The sequence below is a fragment of the Chrysemys picta genome, chromosome 3 (assembly GCF_011386835.1).
Source record: "Chrysemys picta bellii isolate R12L10 chromosome 3, ASM1138683v2, whole genome shotgun sequence".
NCBI classification, from domain to species: Eukaryota; Metazoa; Chordata; order Testudines; family Emydidae; genus Chrysemys; species Chrysemys picta.
In genome coordinates this window covers 12,956,223-12,964,747 of record NC_088793.1, presented here as the reverse complement: position 1 = coordinate 12,964,747, position 8,525 = coordinate 12,956,223, and the positions used below count along the sequence as shown (strand labels likewise).

General features: G+C 41.0%; 1 long non-coding RNA gene across 1 annotated transcript; it reads left to right on the top strand.

Moving 5' to 3' along the window:
- Positions 1-719: 719 nt before the first annotated feature.
- On the top strand, positions 720-8,314 carry LOC135982005 (uncharacterized). Its single transcript, XR_010599204.1, has 3 exons — positions 720-809; positions 4,029-4,156; positions 8,034-8,314. It is a non-coding gene; the product is annotated as an uncharacterized LOC135982005 (long non-coding RNA).
- The last annotated feature ends 211 nt before the right edge of the window (positions 8,315-8,525 follow it).

Here is an 8,525-nt window from a genome sequence, read left to right as displayed (position 1 = left end):
TTCACTTTATTTATCATAAATCTATCTTTAAAAGGATTTTTAACCTCTTTGGAATGGGTTTATTGCATGAAATTAGTAAATTTCCTTAAATACAAGTAAAATATTGATTAAATATTGTAAAAAAACAATATGCACATGCCCTAGCATAAATGCTTCCAAGGTATAGTTGTGTTCTGAAATTCTTCTCTGCGAAAGGACCCTCATTTCAATTTAATAGGAGGCTTTCCATTTTTTCAGAGAGCTTTCGATCAGGCAGTAGATATTTGCTAGTTGTAAATACTCATATTGTAACTTCCACAAGGCAGGGACTTGACTACTGTGTTTCCCTGAAATTCTCCAGAATGTTTATGACGCTGTATAAATTATAACAGAGAGTCCTGTGGCACCTTTAAGACTAACAGATGTATTGGATCATAAGCTTTCGTGGGTGAACGTCAAATGCATCCACGAAGTGGGCATTCACCCACGAAAGCTTATGCTCCAATACATCCTTTAGTCTTAAAGGTGCCACAGGACTCTCTGTTGCTTTTTACAGATCCAGACTAACACGGTCCCCTCTGATATTTGTATAAATTATAATTATGATGATAATTATAAACAGATTGCAGCACAAATTTAGTAAATGTCACATGCTTCAAAAAAGATTTCAGCAGATCACCATTTCACAATCCCTGGTAGCCCATAAATAGAGACTCTCCATCTCCTCTCTATCTTGCAGTGTCTTCTTTCTAGCAACAGCCAAACTTCAGCCATGAAGATTCTCTACCTGCTCTTTGCTGTCTTTTTCCTGGTGCTGCAAAGCTCTCCAGGTAAGATCTTAATGAAATGAAGGGAGAATATAGAAGGACAATGGTGAGTCTGTATTAAGATTTCTAAAAATTGTGTATCATAATTTTTTCAGCTTTTTTTTTTCAAAAGAGTTGTATGGTTTTCAGCAGATACTTCACATTTCACTGGAGAATAGTCCTGCGGTGAGAAAGCTGTCTTTAATGTTCCTATTAAGATGCAATCAGATTGGCTGAACTATGACCTATAATACTATCACCAACGTTCTACCTAGTGGAGTCCTACGACACTAGTTAAACTTTTTTTAAAAGAGCTGAAAAAAGCCCCATACAATCATCACCTATAAAGTTATCAGGTGACAAAAATTAAGGGACAGGGCACTCATAGAGAGGGATTTGGATCACTTGGTAAACCAGGAACAAGTTAACAATCATACAGCTAAATCTAAATGTTCGGATATAGGAACAAAGAAGGATGGCCACAGTTATAGGATGAGGGACTCCATCCTGGGAAGCAGTGACACTGAAAAAAGATTTGGGGGTTGTGGATTGGTAATCAGCTGAAAGTTTCTAAAAGGGTTAATACATAACTTGGATGCAGAAAGAGGGAAATCTTGAGTAGGATTAGAGAGATTATTTTACCTCTCTATTTCGCTCCAGATGTGACCACATCTTGAGTACTGTTTCCAGTTCTGGTGTCCACACTTCAGGAAGAATGTTGATCAGTTGCAGAGGGTTCAGGGAAAAGCCACAGGAATGATGAAAGGATTAGAAAACATGCCTTATAGTGATAGACTCAGAAAATTCAATCTCTTTATCTTAACAAAGAGAATGTTAAAGGGTGACTTGATCGCAATTTCTAAGTACATGTATGATGAAAACTATTTAATAATGGGCTCTTCAATCAAGACAATAAAGGTATTTTGTGATCTAGTGCTTGGAAGTTGAAGCTAAACAAATTCAGTCTGGAAACGAGATGTAAATTGTTAACAGTGAAAGTAATTAACAATTGGAACAATTTACCTATGTATTCTCCATCCTGGAAAGTTTTTAAATCAAGAAATATTGGGGGGCGGGGTTTCCTAGAAGATACCCTCTAAGAAATATTTTGGGGTAGTCCCTTCAGACTAGATGATCACAAAGGTACTTCAGTACCAGGCAAACTGGTTGAAACGATAGTAAAAAACAGAATTATCAGACACATAGATGAATACGATGAGCTGGGGAAGAGCCAACATGGTTTTTGGAAAGGGAAATCATGACTCACCAATCTACTAGAATTCTTTGAGGGGGTAAACAAACGTGGACAAGGGTGATCCAGTGGATATAGTGTAATTAGACTTTCAGAAAGCCTTTGACAAGGTCCCTCACCAAAAGCTCTGAAGCAAAATAAGCATTCCTGGGATAAGAGGGATTGTGCTCTCATGGATTGGTAACTGGCTAAAAGAAAGGAAACAAAGGTTAGGAATAAATGGTCAATTTTCAGAATGGAGAGAGGTAAATAGTGGTGTCCCCCATGGGTCAGTACTGGGACCAGTACTGTTCAAAATATTCATAAGTGATCAGGAAAAAGGGGTAAACAGTAGATGACACAAAATTTCTCAAAGATAGTGAAGTCCAAAGCAGAGTGTGAAGAGTTACAAAGGAATCTCATAAATCTGGGTGACTGGGCAACAAAATGGCAGACGAAATTCAATGTTGATAAATGCAAAGTAATGCATTTTGGAAAACATAATCCCAACTATATATCTAAAAAGATTGGGTCTAAATTAGCTGTTACCACTCAAAAAAGCGATCTTGGAATCATTGTGGAGAGTTCTCTGAAAACATCTGTTCAACGCACAGCGGCACTAACAGAAACTACTAAAAGAATGTTAGGAACCATTAGGAAAGGGATAGGTAATAAGACCGAAAATATCATGATGCCTCTTTATAAATCCATGGTAATTAAATGTTGTGTGCAGATGCTGAATGTTGTGTGCAGATGTGGTTGCCCCATCTCAAAAAAGATATATTAGTATTGGAAAAGTGACAGACAATGGCAACTAAAATTATTAAGGGTATGGAACAGCTTCCGTATGAAGAGAGATTAAAAAGACTGGACATTTTCAGCTTGTGTCCTCTTCCTCTAGCCTAACCCAATGAAAATACCCTTTGTTCTAGGGGACTCAAGTGTTTGGATTGAAGAGTTTGGGAACCTTCACTTGAGATAGCAGGGTTTATGCATATCCTATTCCTCAGATGAAATAACAGACTTCCTATGAGCTTGTATTGTCCAGGAGGATACTGATCAGTACAAGATGCACATTTCTGGGGGATGAGGCTGACACTGGGAATTGGCTGGTGTTGCTCTGCAGGATAATTCAGGAGAGTCTTGCTGGAAGTTTTCCTCTAATTCAGCTGGGAGTGAATTTCCATGCTAGGGGCTGTGCATGAGCAGGACCAGAAGTGGTTGCTTTCACAGCGGAGCAATGTAGGAGGCACTGCAGGTTGGAGACCTGAGGGAATACGGCTGTTCACTGGTCCAGATTCTACCCTGGGGAATGTCACAGTGGATACTTTAAGGAAAGCAGAGCTAAAATCTAGTTTAAAATCGTCTAATATTAATATCCTAAAGGACATTTGGGCCACATGATCAGAAGGACAAGCCTGTCTGGAATGTCTAAGTCTGGCAATTGGTCATTGAGTCAGTATTGCCAAGTGCTGAGTCTTCACAAGAATGTCTGTGCCGAGTCTCACTGACAATCAGGCATTCTGACTGGAGGGACTGGTTTAAACCCTTCTCTTTCTAAAAGTACCAGCCACCCAACCCAGTGCTGAGCTGGTTTAACCCTGCTCAGCCAATCAGCATTTAGATACTGCCTAGTACATCAGTGTTTGGAATCAGAAAGAGTCAAAACCACGGCAGCAAAACCACTGCCCCACTCTTAGGAGTTGGTGATGCAGACAGCTGCCTGCTTTCCATCCTGTACAGGTGTGGGGCTGGGAAGGACTCCCATGCTCAGTGCTACAGTTCGGAAGCCTGCAGCCAGGAAGCCAGCAGATCACCTGAATTAACTCACTCTGCTCATTTCTTAGGAGCAGCCTTTGACTGGGCACAGGCACAGGAAGATAATTGGGTTGATTTGGCCTTTCCCAGTGAATTGGAAATTCACCTAATGGGAAATGCCCATCATGCTGCAATCACAGCCCTTGTTTACAGTTATATGTGAATGAAAATGAACACACTTTTTCTTTGTGCAGGATTCACCCTGGGTATCAATAACACCCGTGATTGTCATCGTGCTTGGGGCTTCTGCCAGCATACATGTCCCACCAATTACAGACGAATCGGAAGTTGTGGTTTTGGGCTGAGTTGCTGTAGGAGATGGGTAAGTTCAGAATGCCACAAGGGAGACATTACTGTGTAAACAGAATATTTGTGTCTCAAATTTCTATAGCTGCTGTTTAATGACCTTGGAGGCTCAGAGCACATGGCACAACCCTGACATGGGACAAAGGAAAATTCTGTGCTGCCCTGATTCTGGACTATCTGGGGTTTCCATGTTAGAGTGAGAGTAATCGTATAGCTGCTTTACTCAGGCTGCCTATGGTCTGTCCACAACCCAGAGCAGCCCAGAGTCTCCACAGTTCTCAGTGCAACGTGTGAGCCATGTATTGCTCATGTATTGCAGTTACTCTCCACCACCCATTTTGAAGCCCCTCTGGCTTGCCAACATGGTATCATACAGACAATGTCTGTGGCCAGTCTGGCGTCCGTTTACATCATTGTTTCATTTTGGAATATGGAAAACAACGGGGAAGGACTAAAGTATATTTCCCAGGAGAGAGTATGGGGGGTGCGTCTCCTTTGTATCATTGTGCAGCACTTATGAGATCAAAATGGCTGCTCTTTACAACAGTAATGCTTAATTTACCAAAAAGAAACATGTACAAGTATTGAGCTATGTTAAGGGTGTGTGTGTCGTATCCCAGTATAAAATGATCAAATCTGTCACAGAAAAATTAGAATAACCAGCAATACGGCTTCTGATTGACACTTATACTTTTAATTCTTTCAAAAATGTTATGTCAATCTTACAGTCACTGACAGAAGGATCCTAATTTCAATAACTACCCGAGGACACATTGAAGCATGGAATTTTCTTGGTAGCATTCAGCATAATGAAAGCTGCCATTCTCATTCCATTATAATGCCTTCTTCTTATATACTTCTCCTTTTCTGGGAAGGTCTCCTTTGTGGATATCATTTCTCAATTTGAAAGGCCTCCTTTCCTTGGACTGAGAGGAGTTGGTAGGACCTGTTGTGAGTCTCTCCGGCAAGAAAGAGAGCAGGGAGGCTGAGTTGACAAAAAGAAATGGCTTAAAAATGAAGCCTGTAAAAGCAAACTGAGATAAGCTTAGAGACAAGCTGAGCAGAGTAGAATTGGGAGCCCTACGTGGAAGCAGCCGAGGGGAAGAAATGGTCACTCAGCCCCCGAGGAAGCATCTGTAGCCCAGAGGGTTTTGTGTTTTTATTTTTAATGTTATTTTCCCCCAGGTCAGAGAGATTTTGGTTCAGTGTGGGCGGTGGGGGAGGGGGAGGGAGGGGCGCTAAACCAGCAACCCAACTGGAGAAACGGAGACACTGGCCAAGTCTGATGATGAGAAGGTAAGCTGCACCCACAAAGTATGGTTATAATCATGATTTTCCCATAGAGAAAAAGGTATTTTTAAATCATTCCACTCAAAAATGGAAGAACAATTAAACTCAAGTTGTAACCTGGACCTCACTGCACAGTCCATCCAGAATGACACAGTGTGAAAAACTGGAAATGAACACAGTGATGAACATTTGAGAATTTCAGACAACCAGGTGCTTTGCAGCATTCTTGGACCTGTGTTAAAGAACATCTAGGTCCAGATGCTGCAAACATGAGGAGCCATGTTGAGGATAAAATTGCTCCTGTGGGTTACGTGGGAAAGAGGCACTTTTGAGCACAAAGGCTGTCATGCCTTCTGGGACCAGTACTCTGTGGTTTGAACCAGAACCCTCCAGAGCTAAATGCTCAATTGCCTTCAGGTTGAACAAAAGCTCCAGGCTCTAGATGGAGCCTGTAACCGACTCACAGCCTCCACCGAGGGTAATTCATAACACACACTGACCAGTGGGTCACGCATGTATATTATCAGATATGCTCACTCTGCAATTCAATTCAATAAGCACTAGTGCCTTTAAGGATTGATGCTACTTTTAGTCTTCATGGTAGCTCACTACATACTCGGTGTCTTTGCATTTCTCCTTTTAGAATTCCAGAGCAATTACAAACCTTAGTAACTTCAATACTAGCATTGCTCAGAATTTCTTTTTAGTGGTTTTAACATGTTTCCTAAAGTTAAGTTAACTTGGTCTCATTGCTGTCTGTAGCCAATTCTATGTGTGTTCTTATTGTTAGCTGCTGGATCTCCCCTTAGTCTTGTACAAGGTGCCCAGCATGCTCAAATTAATGTCACAACAGGGACAGGACTGAGAGAGGAAGTTGGGAGGGGTGAGAGGTTTTCCCATACAGTGTGGGCTTCTTCTCTACACCCAAACTGCCACAGTGGCACAGCAACACCGCTGCAGCTGAGCCAAAGCGCTTCAGTGAAGACGTTATCTGCACCGACGGGAGGGGTTCTCCCCTCTGTGTAGGCGCTGCAGCTCCCCGAGAGGTGGTATGTGTGTCAGTGGGAGAATGCACCTATCAACCTAGCGCTGTCTTCACCAGGGGTTAGGTTGGTTTCATTTTGTCACTCAGGGGTGTGTATTTTCCATACTCCTGAGCTACATAGTTACACCAACCAAATTTCCTAGTGTAGACAAAGCCTAAATTACCATAGAGGCAGTTTTGAGGCCGGAGAAGTGAAGATAGGAGCTCTGTGCTAACTACTGCACTGCTACACACATGGCTGCTTCACTGAATATGTACAAAAAGAACAGGAGTACTTGTGGCACCTTAGAGACTAACAGATTTATTTCAGCATAAGCTTTCGTGGGGTACAGCTCACTTCTTCGGATGCATAGAATGGAACACACAGACAGAAGATATTTATACATACAGAGAACATGAAAAGGTGGAAGTACCAATACCAACCGTAAGAGGCCAATCAGTTAAGATGAGCTATCAGCAGTAGGGAGAAAAAAACTCTTTGAAGTGATAATCGAATCCACCTTTTCATGTTCTCTGTATGTATAAATATCTTCTGTCTGTGTGTTCCATTCTATGAATCTGATGAAGTGGGCTGTAGCCCACGAAAGCTTATGCTGAAATAAATTTGTTAGGCTCTAAGGTGCCACAAGTACTCCTGTTCTTTTTGCGGACACAGACTAACACGGCTGCTACTCTGAAACCTGAATATGTACACAGATTATCATCAGATAGGGAAGTACCATCTGAATAGGGTCAAGCTATTAGGCTTACGTGAGCTGGAAGACAGAATAGTCCAGGCATTCTTTAAGAATCACTTATTTATCCTCTAAGTAAATATTTATTGTTTTAGTTTTAGCTATGAACAAAAGTGTGTTTGAAAGAAAAAGTAAACACGGACGTGAGTCACATTGTTCTACATCTTACATATTTTTGGTTTTATTTTTCTATATATCATAGAGAGAGTCAATATTTTTAAAATTCACAATTTTGATTAATTCCCTCAATGGAATTTCAAATTTCAACTTTTTTTAAAAGTTTGATGAACATTTCTATGATATTGTACATCATCTTTCTAGCTATTTTTATACTTACCGGTAATTTGCCAATGTTCTTTTTTTAATCACCCTGCGACTTTATTCTTTTATTTTTTGGGTTGTCACTTAAACTGTGTAGAATGTTAATAGGAAGGAGTTTTGTAAGGAAATGAGAATGTGACTCCTTTACTGGAGAGTTAGGGGCAGAGGGAGGGGAGAGCCATGTTCAGAAATCCAGCATATTTACTTCAGAAGCCAGCCAATACACACGTTTAAATATAATAGATAGACTGAATCTGTTCTACAACCTTAAACAAGAGGAAGTTGGCTTTTAGCTCATACTGTAGAAGCTCATGCATTAAACTCCCGAGGCTCCAGGTTCAATCCCTACTGATGTCAAGCAAAGTCTGTTGGAGTTACATTTGCACACACTATTAAATGATGGAGAAGTTCCTGCTCTACCTTGAATTTGAAATGTAACGTTACATTGTCCTTGTTTTAAGGGCTATAAACATAGAATGTGAGACTTTCTTCCCTTTTTGCAGTAAAGAGAGTGAGCGATGGCAGCAGAGATTGTCAATGCAGGATCTCTTGGAATCTGGCAGACGACGCCTTGCTTCTAAAATCCTTGGATGCTTTTCATCTGGGCTGCAAAGAATCTCGCAAGCTGGAAAAAATCCACAAGGGAGCCCTTCTGTCCCCCCACGCCCCCAATAGCTTGTTCTTCTCCTTTTAGTAAAAGTAGCTGCTGGTTGTGGTGTATTGCAAACATGCCTGTGAGTATTTTGATTCCACACAGGGGCTGTTTTGCTATTTCTTTTCCATAAAAATCCCTTCCTTCTGTTATCTTAACTACATATAAATAAAAGAAATGGTCACTGCCATATGTAAAATCCACCCAGGGGTGTTCCTAGACCAGGGGACATACATATTTATACGTTTCAGTGAGCTCACATGGATAAATCGTGACCTTATCCTTGGTCCTTTCACAAAGCTGTTTGGTTTGTGTTGTTGTCAGAGGACTGGGGTTCAGTCCC